Source organism: Phoxinus phoxinus, assembly GCF_949152265.1.
Source record: "Phoxinus phoxinus genome assembly, chromosome: 9".
In the NCBI taxonomy this organism is placed as follows: domain Eukaryota; kingdom Metazoa; phylum Chordata; class Actinopteri; order Cypriniformes; family Leuciscidae; genus Phoxinus; species Phoxinus phoxinus.
In genome coordinates, this window is record NC_136884.1 from 36,891,514 (window position 1) to 36,897,513 (window position 6,000).

The window sequence follows — 6,000 nt, forward strand, 5'->3', positions numbered from 1 at the left end:
CCCGCACCAGGAGTCTTTACCTGCTGTCCAGTCGACGCCTCTCTCCCAGCTGTGAGCCCTCCGCGACTGTTCTACTGGGAAGAGCCAACTGTACCTGGAGAAACTTTTCACTGCAAACCAACAACTGGGCAAAGGCCTTAAACTCTAGGACATTTCGCTTTCTGAACCTTTTGTTTAGTTTCAGCAGAAGCTGATTTTCAAAGTTCACAGAGTCTATCCGGCTTCGTTTGGATGTGAAAAGTAGACCAGCACAGCTAAAAAGCCGTTCACATGCAGCAGAGGCAGGCAGAGCTGTGTTTAACTTCAGAGACAGCTTCTTGATGGCTGGGAAGGAGTGAAGCAGCTCCATGTTGTCCGAGGCACATGCAAGGTAACCATCAAGCTCAAATGGACTTTGCAACATTTTGGAGAGTGGTCTGGAGAAGAAATCGTCGTCATCAGATGACTCTCTTTGAAGTTCACCCTCATTCTCTGTAGTTTCAAGATGTTGTTTCAAGTATGTCAAGGCTGTAATTTGAAAACAATTACTTCAATTTATGGGAGCATTTTTTTGTAAACCCACACTTAAATTATCTAAATCACAACAAATGATAGTTTAATAACAACCTTTTAGGCCTGCCATGACAGAGATGTTCTAAAAGTATACATGCTTATACAGGCGTGCAGTTATAGACACAAATTAGATCATATAAATTTGAAATTACCAGCTTCTATGCTTTCCTGTAGCTCAGTGGGAAGAGCATTGCGTTAACAACGCAAGGTTGTGGATTCGATCCCAGGGGATTGCACATACCTATGTATAAATGTATAGGATAATGCAATGTAAGTCGCTTTGGATAAAAGCGTCGGCCAAATGCATAAATGTAAATGTCTATAACATCTGCTCTGTCAGTCCAGGAGGTCTTGAACTTGGGTAAGAGGAATGCAGCAGCAGCATATGTCCAAAACGCTGATGAGTGGTGTGCAGGTCTTGCTTGATGTCTCTAGCTTGTTGAGTTTGGATAGAAGCTGGTGGATTACTCGCAGCAACCATCCCATGTAAACACTGGACTCTGACTGGAGGATGTTTGAAGCTTTCATCAGTGGCTTCATGGTGATGCTATACTCCCGGAGGAATGCAACTTCTGCAGGACTCAACCTGGAAGATAAAACATGTTTATGACAAACAACTAAGCCACATCATGACTATAGGAAAAGACTGCATACATGGTAACTAATATTACTCACATTTTCACCTTGAGTTCGTCACATACACCCCTAATGGAATCTTCAACTTTCTCATCAATGATGCGTCTAATTCTTTCAGTGGCAAGACAGGTGGAATTCCACCGTGTTGCATTGGGGCGAATGATCTGTAGCCCACACTTGTCCTCTACCACTTCACTAGCCAAATGAGATCGCCCAGTTTTGTTCCAAATGGCCTGGCATTTTGCAAATGTTGCACGGAAAATGCACGGAAAAGCTTCTTGTAGGTGTCATTCATGGCCTCTGCAAGGGAAGCATCAGTTGTTGCCACAAGATTTAGCAAGTGACACGCACATCGCTGATGAGGGGGTAGTTGATATTCCATACCAGAGTCTTCATCAAGGATTGTACTTGCATCATGATACTCAATATGGTCACTTACGTCAAGAGCATCCATGTCTTCTTCATCGTCATCTACCTCTGCATCTTTCTGCATTCCAAACACATGGAAAGCTTTGAGGAAGTTAGATCCACTATCGGTTGTGGTCCTTACAACTTTGTCTCTAATCTTGTATTGAGAATGGACATCATCAAGAGCACCAGAATGCACGTCAAATGTGTGAGACCCCCTTAAAGGGGTCATGACATGTTTATTTTTATTTTATTATTATGTTCCCTTAGGTGCAATTATAGTATTAATATAGTTTTTTTTACAAAAAACGTTTAAAATGTAGTGATTTATGACCTTTTCCCACCCTGTTTCTCATCCTCTGATTCAAACAGTCTGTTTTGGGGGTGTTTCCCCTTTAAGAGTTCAGTGTTAACGCCCACTGTTATGATTGGCTAACGTCAGTGTCTATGCATCAATTATTAACGCCCCCAGCCAGAACATTTGCGGATTCGGCGCAACTGTTTAATAGTGGGTGATGCATGCGAAGCGATGGCTCTTGCAATGATAAAACCTTATTATGTTTGAGCCAGAATCAAGATTAGGAATCAGAGGAAAATGAACCATCACCACAACAACGAAGACTGGATCAGCCCGTGTCCACATGGAAAGTGAAACTATTTTGAATTAATAAAAATATTGTAACCCGAGACACTTGAAAACGGATTATTGTTGCATAATTATCCTATAGCTTAATTTGCTAACAGTTTAACATTATTTAACTAATTCCAATGAAACGATAGGGTGTACCACGGACAAAAAATGCACAGGCCATCTTTGAAGATGCAGCATTGATAAAGGCAACATTTTTAATTTTCTATCACATGTAGGCATTCTAGAAAGGCGACATATTTTCAAGATTGTCTTATACAAATGTGTTTATATTAGCCATGATAAAAAGTAAGTTTGCGTCGTCGTTGTTGAGCCCAGAATAGTCGGCACGGACTTATCTTTGAGCAAATGCTTAAATTAACACTGCCGTGACTGGGACGTCCGCAAAAAATAAAGTGCATCCATTTTTCCCTGACGTCTGGATATTTCGGCAGCGTATTCAAAGATGTTGTTTGTCCACAGCCAGGAACAGCACATCGTAATGTTACTGTACACAGACCCACTCGGCTCGCTGTCCGTCGACTGAACACTTGTGAGGCGCGCGGGCGCGACAACGATACGAAATGAGCGCAGTTGTCTTGTGCTTTAAGCGTAGTTGTCTTGTGCTGGGGAGGCGGTATTATGCAAACGCTGCTACGTCACTTCGTACCGTGACGTCACTTCTTACCATGGATCCAGAACGAGCTGTATTTAGAGCTTTATTAAATAAATGATTCGTTTATAATGGGGAGGACGTCTTAAACTATGAAACTTGCAGGACGTTTTAATGGTACACAGACCTCTTATATACCAAAAGATCAAGGTAAATTTGGTTTCTCATGTCATGACCCCTTTAATCTTTTGCATGCTAGTGCTGCAGATCTTCTTTCTAAGGTCTCCTCATCAATCCAGTGGCAAATTACACCAAGGTAACTTTTCTGATGAGCTGACCAACAATCTGTGGTGGTTGCAACAAATTTGGCTTTACCCAATTCTGCAGTCAAAGTCTTCTTCATGTCATCAGCAGCATCACAGATTCTGGTACGGACGGTGGATCTGGAGATGACTTTGGCTTGAGGTTGCTGTGTGGTGATTAATTCTTTGAAAGCTGGCTGTTCTACCACTGTAAATGGCTGTACATTTTCACATATTAAATTGATGATTAGCTTGTCAACAGTTGTTTGTGAGACACGTTTGCTTGTAGCTGCCAACATCACATTTGGTAACTTGGCTTGCTTACTTGATGAGAGCTTGTTTGGTGTGGCTGTGGTCTTACGTTGACTATGTGCTGCTGCTGTCACAATGTCATGGTACTGATCCATTTTTGATGGATGTTTCCTCTGAAAAGATAACAGAGGAAGTATACAAAGGAAATTATATGTTATTTCTTCATATAATTTTTAATATGGGAATCAAGTTATAAAAATGGTCTAATATTATTATTATTAATGAATTATGATGCAACATAAATAAGCTTGTTGGGTTATTTTATTTATAAATATATATATATATATTTACATTTTAAAAAATCTGACTGGACAAGAAAGCTTTCCAAAAGTACCCTACTAATATTTCAAAAGTTAGGCCTATCAGCATTTAGCACTGACACATGCGCAATCTAGACAGGCTGTCAATCAGTGCAGTTACACTGTTACGCCAGTGGGTCGCGGCAAGAGACTGTTTTTATGAAAGAGTCATTATTAGACTGTTTATTATGAGCTTAAAACATGGATTCAATATGAATAAAACAATTTGTTGACAATGACATACAATTTAACTTTGAGCACCACTTTACAATGCTAAAACTTTTTTCACGGTCTATGTGCTCGTCACCTGGGTAACGCTGAAGCTCATGTTTCAAGAAATGTTTTTAGTCAAATTATCGTGAGGTATACCCAACATTAAAAACGAAAACAACTATCACATAAATATAGTTATAAGTCTTCTTACCATAATGTGTTTTTTGAGATTAGAGGCTGAAGTCTTGTAAGCCGAAATCACTGCAGATGGCAAACAAAGTTTGCATTGCATTTGCACGCTGTCTCCTTTCCTTCCTCTGTATGTGAACAACTCCTCCAGGTGCGGCCATGGGCACTCGTCATCCGGTATTTCTTCGGAATTTTCAATGAATTCAGCGTCTCGAATCTCCATGTCCATAACACCAAAGATATAAGTTCTTTGATAACACTAAAATACACCTTCAAAATGAAGGACGTGCGAGGACGAATAGCTCTCCAGAAACCGGGCTTTTTTCCCGGTCCAAATACAAGGGTTTTTATTGGCCCGCCCACAATCAGTTATTTCCATTGGATGCTGGTCAAAGATTTGAATATTAATTTAATTCAAAGTGTACAAGTACTTAGTAATGAATGTGATTTTTAAAGTAGCGAAGTACATTACTTAAATGAATTTGTACTTAAGTACAAGGAAAATTACAGACTTAGAAATAGACTCATTAACCCTCTGGGGATGGCAATCACGCCGGCGTGATCTGCTCGCTTTTTTTCTTATCAGTGCAAAAGAGATTCAAAATACTCTGTTGGTTTTGATCTTACATTTAAGTGTTTTACACCATTCGATCCAGTTAAGTTTCTATTGTTTTTGTGTATACTTACTCACAATAAAAACAAAGTGTTGTGTCTTTTGCCAAATAAAGAAAAATAAACATGATGCGAGTTCTGCCTTCTCTCTGTCAGGGAAGTCCATTCTGAAACGCGTCCGAAAATGAACTGTAACTCAGCGAATACTTGTCACTCAGGAACGAGAGATTTGTCTTTATGAAGCTAGAATTCTCTTCTTTTAAATGAAGTAATTTATATAAAAAAACACATATTCTTAGTTTATGTAATCCGTTTGAAACCAAGGAGAGGCGCAGTTTTTCGTTCTCCCTTCATTATTTTAAATGAGCTGAGGCCGACACGCCCCCCGGCGCTATTCACATGGTAATAGTTTAGGTGATCTATATTCACATGGTAATAGTTTAGGTGATCTATATTCACATGGTAATAGTTTAGGTGATCTATATTCACATGGTAATAGTTTAGGTCATCTATATGCCTCGCACACGCCCTCCGATCAATGCCATGAATTTCTCGTCAGATTCACGGATAGTTCATCGCGTTTTGAGGATGGCACGCTTCTCCGGTAAAGTCGTCCTCCAGATGATTCTGGACAGCGAGGAAGAGTTCACCTTTTCCTCAGAGAAAGATCGCATCTCAGACGGAGAACGGCTGCATTTTCAAGACCGAATTGATCCAGCCGAAGATACAAGTTCAAGTAAGTTGTTTAGTGTTATGTCATTATTTTTCTGATTATATAGAACTCATATGAATCTTCAGACTATATTTTGTTTAGTTTTGGTTAGCTTTTGACATCTTACAGGAAAGATTGGCTTACAATATCCCTAACATAACATTCTTTTTTTTTATTTTTTATTTTTTTATTATCAACATGAAATACAATAATCAGAACAAATACCAGAGGAGAAAAGGAAGAGAGAAAAAAAACTAAAAAACTAAAATAAACTATATATATACATACAACTGCAATAAAAATAATATTAAATAATATATAAAATCATATAATAAAAGGTTATACATTCAAATAGAGCATGTTAGGACAAGAAAACGCGACAATATTTAACGGGGGATTTTGAAGAGAGCACAACAAGAAAATGTTTTCCTTGCTTTGGTCTTCTCTGAAACAGAAAGCGTTTGAAGGTACTGGTGAAAGTCGATGAGAAAAACTTTGAATAAAGGCTTTTGATTGGAAAATTT